This window comes from Notechis scutatus, chromosome 1, assembly GCF_049901735.1.
Source record: "Notechis scutatus isolate UNSWTSFEM ecotype Mainland chromosome 1, rNotScu1.2, whole genome shotgun sequence".
Classification (NCBI taxonomy): Eukaryota; Metazoa; Chordata; class Lepidosauria; order Squamata; family Elapidae; genus Notechis; species Notechis scutatus.
In genome coordinates this window covers 289,786,443-289,804,710 of record NC_142009.1, presented here as the reverse complement: position 1 = coordinate 289,804,710, position 18,268 = coordinate 289,786,443, and positions in this window count along the sequence as shown.

Below are 18,268 nucleotides of genomic sequence, written 5' to 3'. Positions count from 1 at the left end.
GAGGAAGGAAATTGTAAATTGATGCTCTTTTTATGTATTTTATTTATACATTTTTCTTTTACATGCATAAATGCTTTGTGAAAAGTGTATTGTTTGGGTCAGTTTGCTTACACACAGTAATATTTATCCAATTTCTAATCTCTACCTCTATTATCAAGCCATTGATAAAACAAGCTCCATGTTGAAAAATATTCCATATCTTCTTTATCCTTTATCTTTAACGTCAACCTATCCATTTCTGCACAATCTAGGGTTGTTTTTTTATTACACTTTCTTCTGTAGGTATTTCCTCATTTTTCCAGTGCTGTGAAAATACAATTCTTGCTGCTGTCAAAACATGCAATATTACGTATATCATACTTTTCTGGTACTATGCCTAACAAAAATATTTCTGGCTTATAATCTATGTGTTGCTTTAACATTTTTTCTAACCATGTATGCATTTGTCCAATTTTTCATCTGCTGTTAATAATATCTGATCTAATGTTGTTGGCTCTTTATAAAAACTATATGTCTTAATATGTTTCTCCTATCTCCATTATATTTGCATGTATGGCCACCATGCTTAAGTCCACACCCTGATTCTGCAGTTCCTGTTTAGTTTTAAGTTCCCCTGATGCTCTTGTCTACTTCATATACTCTTGGGTTCTTGGTGCTCTTTGAATTATTGTTTTCTTGCAGATACTTCATTATAGCATCAGATTTGGTAACATCATCACTGCAGGAGGGACTGCTAGCTTGTCCTGCCAGTCTTGGTAGTGCTACAGCCTCCTCCTTGATAATTCCTTGATTAAAATTTTGTTTCTTCTTCAGTTGTTTATCTGGTGCTGTTTTCTATTTTGCAGAGAGTTGGCTGCTGGAGGGGTTGTTTCTAAGTTGTTTCTTTCCTTTCTGGACTTTTGATTGTATTTTAAAATAGTATGTAAGTAGGATTTATTTCTACAGTTCAATGTTAGAAATGTGCTTTAGGATTATACCCAGGTAGTTCCGCTGATAAAATATAACTGCAGACATTTGAAAATGGACACTCTTTATTTTCCATTCTTGATGGTCTTCTTATATCTAGAACTAGGATTTCCATTCTCTTCCAAGTGAAATATAGGGTCATACTTTGGTTCATGATACTATTATGGTTCACCCCCCCCTTCCACATCAACTTTAATGATACAGTTAATAAGGACTTGAAAAGATAAAAATGAAAATGTCTACACAGTAGATAAAAACAGAGAAATGGAAGCTGCAGTATAAGATTAAAAATGTATCTGTACTATCCTATGCAAGTGAAGAAAAACAAGAGAGAGGGAGAGACTTATTATACTTCAATGGATAAGTAATTCTAAAGGTTTATAATCCTGCTAAGCAAACCAATATGTTCCAAGGAACATAAACCATATGAGCATCTGTCCACTTAATAGCACAACTTTCTTTGTGAGCAGGAAATCTCTCTAAGGTTCATGCTGAAGGACAAAAAGTCCACTCAACTGTGATTCAGAGTTGTGCAAGCCATAGCTGCTATTAATGTCAGAGTTATGTGATATATTGACATGGAAAATTGCGACCCTTGTGAAATCAGCACATTGTGACTTATGTCAAGGCTAAACTGATGGCTGTCCCAGTGATAGAATGGTAAGGAAATTAGATTATTAAAGGCTTATAGCTCAAATATTGGCAATTGCTTCACATAAATCTTTGAGTTTACCACATATATAGAGGCATATATAGATATACAGAAAGCATTTCTGGGGCTACACAACCCTCTTTCAACCTGTTTGCATGCATGCTTACTTAGAAATGATGCTACTATGTTCCTTGGGTTTACTTCCATTAAGGCATTCAACCAGTTAATTCAAGAGACCTGCAGCTGAAAAGGATAGTTAACTAGCACTTCCATCCTGTTTCAGATCAGTAGACAACAATAATGATGGTTAAATTTTAATTCAGCACTGGGCTAACATATTGGCCATATCTGAGGACAAAATGATATAAGTGGTATTAATAGACTACGTTGCAATCAATGCCTTTTTATTGCTTGACTTGCTGCCCCATTGTATCTGCATCTTGATATAAGCATCTCCCTCTGTGTGATGATCAGGCTAACCCTAAAAAACTTTTGGGTTAGAATGAGATGTTTGGAACAGTAATAGCATGAGTTTAATTTGTTGAACTGTCTTTTGATTTTACCCCTTAACAATATTGTCCTTTTGTTTTGTTATTTCCTGCTAAATAGCTCCATCTGGATATAGAGGCACACTGAGGAAATTAAGGCAATTGGAAGTGAACTGGACTCATTTAGAAATGTTTGGTTACTACAATGTGCAAAGAAGAAAGGAAAGGATTCTACTTCTGACTTCAATTATATTCACTCACACACAGAGTTGCTATGGAAATTAGCAGTTTACTCAAGGCCAAGGAGATAACAGTAGACAAGGAATGTAAACCAAAACAGAACTCCAAAGACATTGGCTGGAATGATTTTGCTTTTAATAGGACATGCAGATGAATAATCAAAATCCAGTCCAGGGTCCAAAGAGCCAGTTCAGGGTTGTTAGCCAGTCCAGAGATGAGAATTTCACAAGCAGAATGCACATGAATGTCACATAAGAGCTGAACATCAGATGGTTGTTTCTAAAAGGGATCATGGGTCAGAGCTACCTCTTAAATCAAGCCAGAGATAGTTGTCTTTAATCAAAAGATTTACCTCCTTTCTTGGGAAGGAGCCCAATAGAATGTCTTTGCTCTACTCTTCACTGTACTGGCTGGGTGTCCTTATCATCTGTTCTGGCCTTAGGTGCTTATCATCTGTTCAGGTAGTGATAATGTTTTAGCAGCCTCAGATAATTTTTGGCTTCATGTCTCCCAAGGCTGAATAGTCACAAGTTATGCTGGAGCAGCTTCTTCAAATTTATACTCAGCATCTGAATCTTGGGTAATGAAAGAAGGGCTAGAGGAGATTCAGATGTATGGCAGATAGCACAAACTTTTCTTTATTCCTTACTTTCAGCATAACAGGAATAGCCTGACAATTCTAATATTCCTTGTCTCAAGATATTGCCTTGTCATATATAGACCATGATTTACACAACTTTATCCCTCTGTTTCCACACTGAAAAACTTCATCAGCTGTGAAACATAGAATAGTGTGGAAAATCAAGACAAGCCATCATTATGCTGGCAGTTGTTTTGGTTACCATAAGGGTTATGTTCTGTTCAGGATCATTACTTAGGAAAGGATAAATAAAGCAGAGGCCAGACCCTATTGTTGGGCTTCCTAAAAAAAATAGTGTGTGCAGAGAGCAAACAGAAGAATAATAAGAATGTTTAAAACTATAAGCAAGCCATTACACACAATTTTGGGCTACGTTAGTCTTCCCCTTGTGTTGCTTTAATGGAAAGAAAATAAGGCAATCTTACAGTTCTCTTGATATTCTGCCTGATGTAGAGAAATGTCCACTTATCTTTTTAATCACATGCAACTGACAATTGGAAATAAATGGTCACACCTGAATTGCTGGGATGAAGAAGTAAGTAGGTACACAATTATTCTGGTCACTATAAAATGGTAATGATGCTGAGATCTTCTGTGTTCTTGTAGGCTGATCCTCACTGATATCAATTATATGCTGAAAAAATGGAGCTCACCCCCTTGTAAAGCCATTCAAATACATTGTGTCCGTTTATTTACATAAATATGAACTTTATCTGCAGGTATTTCTCCCCTTGATTTTTTTTTTCATTTTAACATTTGAAAAGAAATGTTAGGTAAATATCTATTTTAGTTTAAATTTAACTTAGCTGTGGAACTGAGATTGCTTTCCCAACTCCATTTATACTGGACAACAAAGATTTTGCTTCTTGAACACTTTTGATTGTATCTTATAGAATTTTGTCTACTAATCAGGAAAGTAACCTGTAATTTAACCTAACATATACCCTTTTATTTAAAAAATCTTCTGTTTTTATGCAATGACAATGTACATCTTTCAGTGCCTGTTTGGCTATGCTGTACACATGGAAAAAACATATGAAAACCTGGAGCTGTTCGTGGAGTACATCCAGTACATGAAGTAAAACTAGAATATTTGTTGAGATCTAATAGTGGCTCTGCTGCCTGGATATATCATGTACTGTTGTTACGTATATGAATGGGACACCTGTGCAACAGAGTTGCATTACATTAAAAAGAAATGGCCAGTTCAAAAGAATTTGCTTCCAGGACAAATGACTTAATTCCTAGTCCCCTGATCAGAACTATTGCCCTTCTTTAAATCAATTATTTTTCATAATCCCTCTTACAGAATGAGGCACCATCCTCAAGGGAGCATCTGACAGAATACAGTACAGATCTCACATTTCAGACAGTTCGCTTTTCTTTGTGTATAGCCCAAATTTCCATTTGCCTTTCCATATCCACTTCATGCTGCTGACATATTTATTTTGAAATCAACTATTCTAATAACTTTTTTTTACAAGCCAGGAATCTCTCTTCTTACATTTGACATCTTCTTCCTAAGTGAAGTGCTTTGCATTTGTCTCCATTGTGTGTCGTTCCATTGTTCCTAATAGCTCACTAATATACAGAACAACAGAACCAACAGAATTTATAAAAGTCAGAAGAACAGGTTTTCAAAGACATTTCTGCTGTAAAAGCATTGCCAAAGCAGGCATTAAAATGCAGCAAGAAAGCTTAGTCATTTTTTTTCATCAAGAAAATGTAAAAAGGATTCTGTGCCCATCAAATGAACAACAGCCTTATTTCAAGTCTGAAATCAGTTCCTTGAGCACTGAGTGGGTCCAAATGGATGAAGGTAGTCCTTTGGGAAACTGACTCAGGGCTTCAAATTACAATTCAGGCTTTCTTCCTGGAGCATGAAGTAGTTTGATAAACTTTGGTCCTCTGGCTACTAACATCTACCTTCCTATTGGCTGGTGTATACTTTTGATTAAAGGAATCAACGGAACAAAATCCAACTAATCAGAGATATTCTTCTCCACGAGGCATTTGCTGTTTCCATTGTATGCAGTACTAAACACTTCTACTACAGTACTGCAATTGCATTGTAATTCTCAGTACGTACTTCTCAGTGTGTAATTTTAGGATTTATGATCCTGAAAGTTTTTTCAGCTCCCCGGAAAGTTAAAAACTAAATGCTTCTGAGAGGGCATGCAAGACTACTTTGAATTAGTAATACCCAAAGGACTCTTTATGACAGCTCTAATTAAGGGGCCGGAGGTCATATTTCCATCTAATTAAAACAGGCCTCCAAAATGACTTTTATTCCATGGAAATTGCTAGGAGCTTAATTGAAAGAAATTATTTTTGAACATAAACATTCCAAACCGTGTGATATTCAGCAATTCTGTGGAGTAAAGAGGAATGCCTAAATGAAGGGTAATCATTCTCCAAATACATTAGCCTTGTAATTTACATCTCCTTAAAGCCAAAACAGAGTTCTGTCTTACCTAATGTTCATTGACTCATCTTTCTTCATTTCAGAGTACCCTATTACAGCATTTCTTCATTAGGCAAATTCAAAGTCACAACAAGTACACAACTTTCTGAACTCTTCAAAGCTCTTCATTAGAAGTCTAACTTCTAATTATTTTGCTGAATAGTAAATGCATTTTATTTTTGATACTTAGCTATGCCTTCCAGTCTCTGAATCAGTTTATAACAAGAATTGAGTTAGCTGTTGCAACTGTTGCTATGGACAGCACCGGTTTTAGAAAGGAAATTGTATGTCATATTCTCACTTAACTATTAAATTCTTCAGTTCTTCAGTTCTTCTTTATACTTTCATTTCAGAAATATTTCTAAAGTCCATCTGGTTCAGGATACAGCTGCTGGAATTTTAAATGAGATTAATTTTTGCACTAAGTAATTTCTTTCTCCCTTGCACTAATAATATATGTGTCTGCAGAGGTGGCAAGTAAGAGGACCCGGAGAACAAGGATTAAAGATTGAGGTTTATTTTATTGATCGTGACTCTGTGCTCATTCTAAAGAAAATAAAATATTAGGGCAGTTATATGTTACATGTACAATATATTGTGGAGTTTCATCCTTTGTTTTTCAGTTTTTTTGTGCTTCAGTACATTTCACTGCTACAGTTATTTGAATAAAAATAAATCCACATGAAAATACACATGGTATTTTTATGCACCGCTGTGATTTACAAGTGAGGTAAAGATAGCAGCTACAATTGAACCTTGCCTTTTTTAAGGTAAAAAGGGGTGGGACTTAAATGACCACCATCTTGATTTTTCTGAGCCCAACCCCCTCCTGAATATCTCTGTGTTGCAGGGTTGCCATCTGGCCGTTTTTCCGGCCAAATTTGAGAAATCTGGCCGTATTTCTATCTGTTTGGCCGTGAAAAAAATGATGTCTCTGGCCAAATATATTTGGCCGGAAATTTGGCTGTATGAAAGTTGCTTGGCCGTGAAATCGGAATTTTGGCCGAATACCAGTTTTCATTCAGTTCTGCCCCCACCAGCCCCAATTTGGGGCTAAATGGCGGGTCTGACCTCGTCCCTGGGGGGGTGGGGGGAAATCTCGCAGCAGCCTACGGGTGAGGGAAGTCTGCCCTCAGCAGCGCCAGTCGGCGGCCTGAGGGAGAAAGGAACGCGGGGTGGGGAGAAAGCTCGCCTCAGCAGCTCCACCACGAAGCGCCTCTTTCCCCCTGGGGAAAGGGAGCGAGAGCAAAAGCGAGAGAGAGGCGTGTGAGCCGAAAGCTGGAGTGGGGTGGAATGAAGGGACTCAGATCCTGTCCCGATCCAGACCCCTCGCGGGAGCCCCCAAAAGCAGCCCTGCGCTTGTCCGGGGTGCCGGAGGGGCACCGGTGCCATGGCTCCTCGGCGGCGGCGGAGCTGTCAGCCGGGGGAGGACGAGGGTGTGTGACAAAAGGCGCCAGGCGGAGGTGAAGGCAGTCGCCGCCCGAAACAACCGGGAGAGGAGAAGAGAAGAGAGCGAAAGAGACGAGAATCCTAAAACACACAGGGCAGAATGTTGCTTTAGCCAAGCTACACAGTGAATATCTACTAAAAGTTTGACTGGTTTAATATGGATTTATTCCCAGGTAATTGAAAGTCTTATTTCAGCTGGAAGAATTCTAGACAATGCTCTGCTTGACAAGCACCTTCACAAAAGCAAAAAATACACTGTGTTGTTTCCCTGTCATATAATCTATAAATGTGGGTATACACATAATTTTGTATTTTTATTTATTACTTTATTTTAGTGGTACTACCTGATACAAGCCATGAAATAAGACTTTAGGGTATAGCATTTTGCTTATCTTGAGTTTATCAATTAAGCGCGCCTGTCCGTGTCCGTGCAAAAGCATAAAATATACCGCTCCGCCTCTCGCCGGAGCCCAGGCTCACACGCCTCTCTCTCGCTCTCACTCTCGCTCTCGCTCCCTTTCCCCTCTGCCCAGAGCTGCGCCTCGGACGCCCCCCGCGAGAACCACCCCACCCCACCCCAACCTTCGTGCAAGGGGCGCTGCTTGGGGAACAAGAGAGAACGAGCCAGCGAGGAGGAGGAGGAGAGGCAGGCATGAAGCAGAGCACGAGCGGGAGGTGCCGGAAGAGATGGGTGAGTGCTGCACACGATCCTGAGCCCCCTGATTGACTATTTTTTATGATTTGATTATTTAAAAACAGTTAAAAAAACAAAAAACAATATATCCTCATGTTATATTGCATAAAAAAATTTGGCCGGAAAATTTGGCCGTGAGAGAAAATAATTTGGCCAAATTTGGCCGTATTTTGACTTGAGTTTGGCCGCAGAGCCAAGCTGCGATCTGGCAACCCTGCTGTGTTGTCAGGTAGAAACTGTGAGATTCTGTGCTTTCAAAGTGCTGATTATCTCCTTGGCAGCACTTCATTGCCAAATTAACATAACCATGCTCCAGGATTTGGGGGTTGGTGTGATTTTCACTGTTACTGTGTATTATTATGTAATTATATTATACGATTTTTTTTCACTTGTAGTTTTAGGAATTATGGTCTTCATTAATTGAAATGTTAGCTAGCAAAGACTTTGAAAAGGTGATGTGTACATATTTCAGAGCTATATAAATATATTTCCACTCATTCTAATTTTTGTTATGAAATGTCATGAGAATAAAATAGGGGGAAAAAAGAGAATATGCAGGTTGCTTGGAGCTAATTAAGAAAGTTATGAGATTAGAATATATTTAATAAATGGTACTGCAGACTTGAAAGAAAGTTGAAAGTAGATAATGTATAATACCATGTTTACCATAAAGTCATCAAATAAGGTTGAATCATCTTAACATTGTTGACAGCTTGGGAATGTGTGCTTCTTTGTTTCAATCGCTTATGAAAATGCATAGAGGCATATCAGCTTAGATTGGCTGAGATGGATAGTATATTAAAATATCAGTCAATTGTGAGGACACTCACAAGCACACATAGAGGTTCATCCACTGATTTGGAAATCCTTGAAAAGCATTTTTCACAAAGAACTTCAATCCCAGATCAGCCTGTCTTTATTTTATTTTTTATGTATTTATTTAAATTTATTAGCTTCCCAATTCTAGTGGACTCTGTAAGCTACTTTTTAAATATATATATATATATAAAGTTGTAGCAACGTTTCGGCAGAATCTCATCTGCCATCATCAGGCTTCTGTATTGTGTTCGTCTGTGAGTCAGACTTTTACAGTTGTTTCAGTTTTAAATTTGGGGTTTCAATGGCACCAAAACCCTAGCCACTATAGAAAACCCCAGCCACAGAATTATCAGAGAAGCCATAGAGATTTTAAAAAGTCCTGAAAGCATCAATAGAAGAGATGATTCCACCAGACTGTCAATTATTTGGAAGCCTGCACTCACAAACAAAAAAATCTCCACACCACAAGCCAGGCAAACACCTGGGCACAAACAGACTCCCCCTGATACCTCCAGCTCAAACACACCCCAACCAGGCACTCAGATGAAACCTAGCTTCCTAATAAATGATAGTCATCCATTTACTCGGAGCCAAGCTGCGCTAAAAGCCTCCAATACAGGAACACAATGTTGCCAGCCAATCAAGACAAAAAAAGCCACAAAACAGACAGAAGATATTAGAAACACCAATCAAGCAGAACACAGCAAACTCCAAGACTAATAAACACAGACCAAGACTCCCAACCAATCAGGATGAAGAAAAAAGAACCATTCTGGCACAGTAGTAGGCTAGCCCCAAATTTAAAACTGAAACAGCTGTAAAAGTCTGACTCACAGATGAACACAATACAGAAGCCTGATGATGGCAGATGAGATTCTGCCCAAACGTTGCTACAACTTTAAAAGCACAACTATAATGACGTGGGAAAATACCCGAACAAGGCTGAATAACATACATGTAAGTACCCGCGAAAACTTAAGAAAACATATATATATAATACCAGTCATATGATGTGAGGGAAAATATGTTACTGAAATTACTCTCGTGACCAAATTATACACTAAGCTAATACATGTTAGGTGGGATTATTTTTATTGTTACTACAAAAATGCTCTCCTTGCTTCTGAACCCTTTGTTATATAACTGTAGAGCTATTCATGTACCACTATAATGCGTCCAAGCATGCTTCCATTAATACCTTTATTTTGCCCTGTACTTTAAAAATCCTCTTATATCCAATTATTGACCCAGCTGTAATTTTTCTTTTTGGCTTTAATCACAAAGATAATGTGCCATATCATAGTTCTAGGAGGTTTTACAAGAAACTGAACTATCTGGATTCATTTAAATTAATGTTCAGCTCTTGATCGGGAATGAAATATCCATAGTCCCTCTGGTTAATGATCTGAATCAGGAATGTATTCTTGTCAATGATGGCGTACCTTCTGGTAGTTTTGATAAACACTGAAACCCCAAAGAAAATAAGACAAAGGAGTAATAGAATTTATTATGTGCTGTCAGGTCAATGCCAACTCTTAACAAACTTAATGATCTATCCTCAACGTATCTCTTCGGGTCTCCCCATGATGCACCCATCACCATTGCAACCGTGTCCCTCCATCTTGACACCGGTCAGCCTTTTTTCTCTTCCTTTCCACCTTTCTAGGATGATAGATTTCCCAAAGGAGCTGGGTTTTCACAGAACGTGTCCAAAATATGATAATTTGAGCCTAGTCATTTACACCTTGAGTGAGAAATTTGGTTTCATTTGTTTTATGATTCTTTTGTTTGTTTTATTTGACTGTCTAGGAGTCTTCTCCAATAGAAACTTCAAAAGTGTCATACTTTTTCCTGCTACTTCGACGCTGAACTTTTGCTATCATAGAAGGAAAGACCTTGTCTGAAGCAATATGATTTTTATAGATAAAGGCACACCACTGTGCGCTGTAGGACAGGTATGTAAACAAGGAGCAAACCTCACACTTGCTCACATGATGTTAGTTGAGTAACAAAATGTCTGCAAGCAAACAGCCAAGCTCAAAAAGCATCAAGGACTCCAGAGTTCATCCCTGAGCCACATATATTCTCTTCTATTAGAACTATTTATATTGTAGTCTGTTTTGCTTTTTTCATATAGATATAAATTGCTTGCCTCTCTAACTGTAATAGGAGAAAATATTCTTTTCAACTCCATTCAAAAATAACCAGTTATTAAATATCATGTTAATCTTTTTAAAAGTTGTATCTAATAACTTCCTCAGTAGTTTCAGCAGCCCTTCTATTTTCTAGACAAACCACCAAGTATTTTGTAAGAATTTTTTGAATATTTTCTTGGATGCAAAATAGGCTGATATAATTACTTTTCATGAAGTTAATTGATAATTCTTTGCAAGCAGTAGAATGCTCTGTTTTGTTTAAAGATAATAGAAAAATTAAGTGTTAGCTCTTTTAATTGAAAATTGACATAAAGCTTCAGAGAAGAAAAACATGTCTTTTTTGGAATGCTTTGTCATTATTCTAAATCCTGATGAGTGTAGTTCTTAACATGCTTCACTCGTTACACTGCAAGATTTAGAGACTATATTTAGCTTGTTTCAATGATTTCAACAAAAATACTTCAGCTTACATTTTTACCTGTCATTTCTTATGCATTTACTTTGCAGCCATACTTCTTTTTCTCTCTTGTCTAAGATTTTCAATAACATGGAAAGAAAAGCATGCATTTATTTCAAATGTTCAAAGACATTTAGTCTGGCCTAGATATTTCAATGAGTCTCAAATTTGAGGCCAATAGAGACATGAAATGTTAAGGAGGCAGAGAATTTGTTGGAAATACAGGTTATACTTGAGGGAGTACTCTTTATGTGAGACGCTAGCTTCTCTTGACCTGCCTAGCTAGACCACAAAAATCCAGATATCTCCTAGATGCTGCAAAAAAAGTTTGGTAATTCTAAAATTATCAGGTTTTTTAATTAAGAGAATTTTTTTAAAGGTAGCACTTCATAAACATGGAGAAATATGCTGACAGTCATGTTGCTGCCTTTTAGGAATTTAGACATTAATGAGGATCATATAGAAGAGTTTTATGTTCCGCTAAGATTTTTTAAATGTCTTCCATTTTTTTGATATGACAGTAACAAACTCTGTTTCAAGAATGGAGCATTATTTCATTTCTTTGACATCTTCTGATGTATCATGTTGATTCTGTCCTTACAGTTCTTCGAAAAACCCAACACTTAATTCTAGTATACACGGTGAATTTCTGATAACTTTCTAAATTCTGATAACTTTCTCAATAAATCTGTGGAGAAAAGCCACTGCTTTTCCTTTACTAACATTATCCTCGGTGGAGTGGGGGCAGACTGAATTCAGCTAGCATTTAGTTCCCCCCTTCCATAGATTCTAGCTGCTTCACTTCTGTATGCCTCGTATTGCATTAATGTGTTCTTATTTATGAAAGATCCACCACAGTAGTCATTTTGCAGTTATATATTCACACAAGCAAGACTGCTTGGATTTATGGTCAATTACCTTAGCTAGCAGAAAATAGAGCTGTTGATATAAACATCATTCACTTTTTGGAATCCACCCAGACTATAAATCCCTCTAGACTATATTTGTGCCAGGGTGCTTATATATCCTTTGTTTTGTAATGCATATTAAAAAGGAAGAGAGAAATAGCAAAAAAACGTATTTTATTGTAAGGTATGCAGTACAGATATTTTCTGAGTGAATATATTAGCAACAGATATGTAAAGTACAAGCAAAATATAGTTATTCCACATTCTTCGTTTATACAGAAATAGAAAATCTATATTGCCATCTACTGGTAGTTAACTGGAACACTAGCATGATGAACTGCATAAATACACTCCCACCTACTCCTTTCTGAATAAAGCAAGCATGAAAATAAATAAAGCAGCTGAAGATAAATTTAGTATTACAGGTAATCCTGGACTTGTGACCACAACTGAGCCCAAAATTTCAGTTGCTAAACAAGGCCGTTGTTAAGTGAGTTTTGTCCCATTTTATTACCTTTTTTGCCACAGTTGTTAAGCGAATCATTGCAGTCGTTAAGCGAATCTGTCTTCCCCATTGACTTTGCTTGTCAGAAGCCGGCTGGGAAGATTACCATGGTGATCAAATGACACCACACCCCAGGACAATTAAACTGTCATACATACATGCCAGTTGCCAAGCACCCGAATTTTGATGATGTGACAACGGTGTCATAAGTCTGAAAAGGGGTCATAAGGTCACTTATTTTAGTGTTGTAACTTGGACAGTCTCTAAATGAATAGTTATAAGTCGAGGACTACCTGTATAGCATTTACCCATATGTCATGCCCAGAGATGAAATTAAAAATTGTTTCCTACTGGCTCTGTGGGCATCGCTTGGTGGGACTCAGTCTCTAAAAGGAAGGTGGGCATGGGTGGGCCCAACCGATTCAAATCGTCCCTACGACCTCTCCCGAGGTGGTGCGAGGTGGCTGAATTTCACCCCTGGTCATGCCCCAGTTGGAGTCTGAATTCGATGAAGAAGACAAACAGGTGTCAGGGAGCGGGGGAGTGGCTCCATTGGCTGTGGAGGAAACTGGGGAAGGGCAAAGTCAGGCTGGGCAGAGCAGGGAAGAGGTAGAACAAGGGAGAGGGGATTCAGAGGAAGACCAAGGCCCACCCCCTCTTCATCCTAGGGCATGCAGGGAAGAACGGAGAAGAGAACAACGTGGGTTGCGTGGCTTATGAGGGAGGAAAGGGCCCCGATTCCTTTCACAAGGCACACCTGGGAAAGGAGTTTAAAGGAAAACCAGTTGGAAGGGGTGTTTGTCAGGAACAAACATTGAGTTTATCTTGTGTTGGCTGCTGTTATGAGTTCCTGGCATCCTCCCAAATGGTTTGTTTGATTTGCCTTGTTACTTCATTTCTGGAACTCTGTATCTTGCTCTGCCGGATTTATTACCTTATTTTACCTTGTTGGATTTATAAAAGTTTTCAGTTTACAATGTTTGGACTGGAATATCTGCAGCCAAAGGCAGGTGCAGGATCATGGGAGAGTTTTTCTTGAGACTGGAAAGTAACCGGGTCATTGGGGGCAAAGTTGGAGCTAATAAAGGGACCTCTACTTATTCTCCGGCTGTGTTGCCTTTGTGCCACACCCCGGGTCATCATACCATATTTCTTCAATATGCAAAAGTAAGTTTGAAGCCTAAGAGGTTTTTTCCCCAAATAAGCTACAATATTTACTCCCATTATAGTATTTGAGGACATAGAACAGGGGTGGGCAAACTACGGCCCGCGGACACATCCGGCCCGTTGGTCATTTTAATACGGCCCGCCTCTGAAAAAAAAATTCCTCTCTGAAAAAAAATTGGGGCCGGCCAAAGAGACCACGCGCCGCCAAAAAAATTGCACACACAACATGGAGCTGGGCAGCCGCTTCCCTGGTAGCGGGGCCAAGGCCACCGCCCGGGAACGCCCACTGCTTTCCCTCGCCAGGGCTGGGTGGTGGCGTGTTGCCCTGCGCTGCGTGGCCCCTGCCTGGCAGCGTGCTTCTCAGCTGGTCTCCTCCTCCTCGGCCATACAGAACAAACAGGCAGAGAAGGAGGAGACCAGCCCGGCTGGTTGGGGGAAGCTTTCTGCGCCGAAAGAGGCAGCTACTAATCTCCGGCTTTGCTCCGCTTCTCCAATGGTCCGGCACCACCCTGTTCTTCTTGTGTTGCGAAGAGGCGGCTAATGATCTCCGGCTCCGCTCTGCTTCTCCAACATCCGGCGCCGGCCTGTTCTGTGTCAGGCCCAGCAAGTCCGAGCAGCCGGGCGCACAGAATAGGGCGGTGCCGGATGTTGGAGAAGCAGAAGGAGTCGGAGATCATTAGCCGCCTCTTCGCAGCACAAGAAGCCTCCCCAACTGGCCAGCTGCTCTCCTCCTTCTCTGCCTGTTTGTTCTGTATGGCCGAGGAGGAAGAGACCAGCCGGCTGGTTGGGGAAGCTTGAGCCGAAAGAGGCAGCTACTAATCTCCGGCTTTGCTCCGCTTCTCCAATGGTCCGGCACCACCCTGTTCTTCTTGTGCTGCGAAAGAGGCGGCTAATGATCTCCGGCTCCGCTCTGCTTCTCCAACATCCGGCGCCACCCTGTTCTGTGTCAGGCCCAGCAAGTCCGAGCAGCCGGCGCACAGAACAGGGCAGCGCCGGATGTTGGAGAAGCAGAGTGGCCGCAAGAAGCCTCCCAACTGGCAGCACAAGCCTCCCCAACTGGCCAGGTGCTCTCCTCCTTCTCTGCCTCCTTCTCTGCCTCTCCCCTCTTGCTCCTCACAGTTGCCCTGAGCTGGTGCGGTTCTTTACTTGGGCAGCCAGACGCCCGCAGCAGCGCCCGCAGCAGCAACAGGCAGTTCTGCCCGGCTCTGCTCAGGTGTCCAGCTGGGGCTGTCAGGAGTTGCTACCACCGGCGCAGCTCCGCGCGGCTCCAGTCCCACGTTGCCTTGGGAAGGGAAAGGCAAAACCAGGAGCCGCTGAGCCTGAACCTCCGGTGCCGTTGCTGCCGTTGCAAAGCACCGCCGCGGCTCTTCCTTTTTGCCTTTCCCTTCCGAGGCAACGTGGGACTGGAGCCGCGTGAGCTGTGCCGGCAGTGCAACTCCTGACTCAGGGGGCCTCCGAGGGGAGGGGAAGGAGGAGAAGAAGAGGAAGGGGGCGATTCCCAAAATATCTTGTGCTGACCCGCCCGTCTGTCAAATTTTAAAAGTGAATGCGGCCCCCCGAGCCAAAAAGTTTGCCCACCCCTGACATAGAATGATTAGTCAGAGAATTCAGGACCAACGTTGACCACTTATCAATAGGCATACAGTATGTTAAGAGCTTTCCAGATTTCAGAGATAATTTCATATATACCAATAAGGTATATATGACAAACAAGGTGGCTTGTACAAAACTGAAGGGAATGACATGTCTGATGTTTCTTAAATAACCTGTTCCTTAGCATTTATTTTATTTTACTTTATTTCCAGGACTTATATGGCTGTCTATCTCATATAATGATTTTAAGCAGCTCAGCACCACAATCCATACAAACATAGATTAAAAACAAAAGTACCATTCTCTCTCCATGCCCCCTCTCCCAGGTTCTGGACAAAACTGCCTCATAGCTTCCCACATGCCCACACACACACACCTTAGTACAATGCTTGATGGTCATCTAGAAGGCTAAAACTGTAAGGATCCCTTTTAGGACTGGGGTAGCCACCAAGCAAATATGTCTCCAAAGTCAGGGGGCCACATTTAAGGGAAGGAACTTTGTGTGATTCCTCAGAACAAAACATGAAACTGCTAGAATATTATTTATTCCTGAAGCAAAAACTGACAATATTTACGGTGTTCTGGTCATAGAAAACAAGGCTATCCCAGGAGCAGTGGCTGATGCCTTGTTGTGCATTCCTGGCCTATAGAATTGATGAGATGGTAGTCTATACTGTTATCAAATATGGCAGTGATCTGGATTTAGTTACAAAATATATAACTTATTGAAGTGCTCACAGCAGTTGGAAGACTCAAGACAGTGCTTCTTGAAACACCAAGATTTTCCCCCCACAACTGGAACAAAATTCTCAAAATGTTTTGTTTTCGTATGATTATTTTACTCTCAGAAAGTTTTGAGGTTGAAATGTTCTGCACATCCCTAGTAAGAATGACTAGTCATCAGATCTTTATGAAATAGAAACTTCCAAGATAAATCTGTACCTGAAGGGACCCCATTAGCATGTCTTATCCCCAAAACCACAGGGCTCTGATAGATGGCATAACATATTTCTGCTTTTTTCTGTTATTTTTAAACCAATTTGCCCAATAATGCCTGAGCAGAACGCAAACATTGCATACTGTTTCAGAATCGACTGCTTGTTCATTTAATAAATAAATAATTTAGCTGTTCAAGAGTCATGGCAACTTTAAAGCCCAATTTATTTTAATTGATCAAAATAAATAAAACACACAAGTTATTATTTTAAAATATTTTAACCTACATTTTCCATTGCAAAACAAAGTACAACTTTTTGCATACCAGATATATTTATAGCTTGATTCTTTTTGCCACACTAAACTGGAAGGTTATTTTTTGATTGGCTTGGTGAAATACTTGAGTAAACCACAATAAGTTGCAAAACATGTTTTATGGTTTTATATTATGTTAACAATGATGAAAACAAAATACAGCATTATAATAAAATGTAATAATAAAATAATAAAATATGGGCATAGATAAACCAAGTGGCCTCAAAAGCTCTCAGAGAGAGTGTTAATGAGCAGATGACTGCAAAGAAATACAATCCTTCCATTCCCCCACCATCCTCTCAGAACCGATCCTTCCATCCCCCACCCACCCCCACATCATCCAGTCTCAACTGTCAGTCCCTATCCTTCCATCCTCCACCATCACAACTGATGAAGCTTCTTGGATGAAAAGCAAAATGTTTTCTTCTTTCTCAAGGAAAAAACAGTCCAGTTGCTTTTTGAAAAAGCATCTTTGAGATGGCATAATGTATGAACATGTTTTCTATGTTCCCTTCACTATAGAAAAGCTAATTTAGTTCACATCAGAGCAAAAACAATTGGAATGCCTAGAATCAGAATGTAAGAATGGGAGATCTTGTGGTTCAACTCTCTGAGTAGTGCAAGAGCCTACAGCATCATCAATGGATGACAACTGTCCTCTATTTAAACCACTCCAGTTACAGAGAGTCTACCTCTTCCTGTGACAGTCTGTCTCATTGCTGAACAGCTATTGGGATTAGGAATATTTTTCTGGGGTGTCCAACCAAAAGCTACTACCCTATAATTTAAACTCACTGGTTCTTGTTCCATCTTCTGGAACAATGCTGTTCTGCCTTCTACGTGGCAACCTATCAGATATTTGAAAACAGCTATCACATCTCTAATTATATCCTCTAATTCTTTCTCATTTTTTTTCCTTCTTATTCTTTTATTTTATTTATTTTTATTTATTTTATTTATTTTTATTTGTCAATTGCTTACAAGATAATAGGTATAAGTAAAAACATAGTTATGAATACATGGAAAATAAGAAATAAAAAAATAATAAAAAAATAAAAAATATATAAAAGAAACAATAGGACAGGGATGGTAGGCATGTTGGTGCGCTTATGCACGCCCCCTACAGACCTCTTAGGAAAGGGGTGAGGTCAATAGTAGACAGTCTAAGGTTAAAGTTTTTGGGGTTTGGGGAAAAAACCGCAGAGTCAGGTAGAGTATTCCAGACATTGACCACTCTGTTGCTGAAGTCTTATTTCCTGCAATCAAGTTTGGTGCGATTAACCTTGAGTTTGTATCTAATGTTTGCTCTAGTGTTGTTATGGTTGAAACTGAAGTATTCATTGACAGGTAGGACATTGCAATGTATGATTTTATATACTATACTTAGATCAGATCGAAGGTGGCGTAGTTCTAGGTTTTCTGGGTCTACAATTTCTAGTCTGGTGGCATAAGGTATTCTGCAACGAATAGAGGAGTGGAGAACTCTTCTTGTGAAATATTTCTGGACTTTCTCAACTGTGTTAATATCAGACACGTAATGTGGGTTCCAGACTGATGAGCTGTATTCAAGTATTGGTCTAGCAAATGTTTTGTATGCTCTAGTTATTAGTGTATTACCAAAGAAAAGGCTACGTAAGATTAGGTTAACAACTCTTAACGCCTTTTTGGCTATATAGTTACAATGGGCTCTAGCACTTAGGTCATTTGAGATGATACTCCAAAAACATTTACAAATTAGAATGGATTTACTTCTGTAAATCCATTCTAATTTTTAAATCTCCATCCTAGAATGTTGTATCCAAAACTGAATGTAATATTT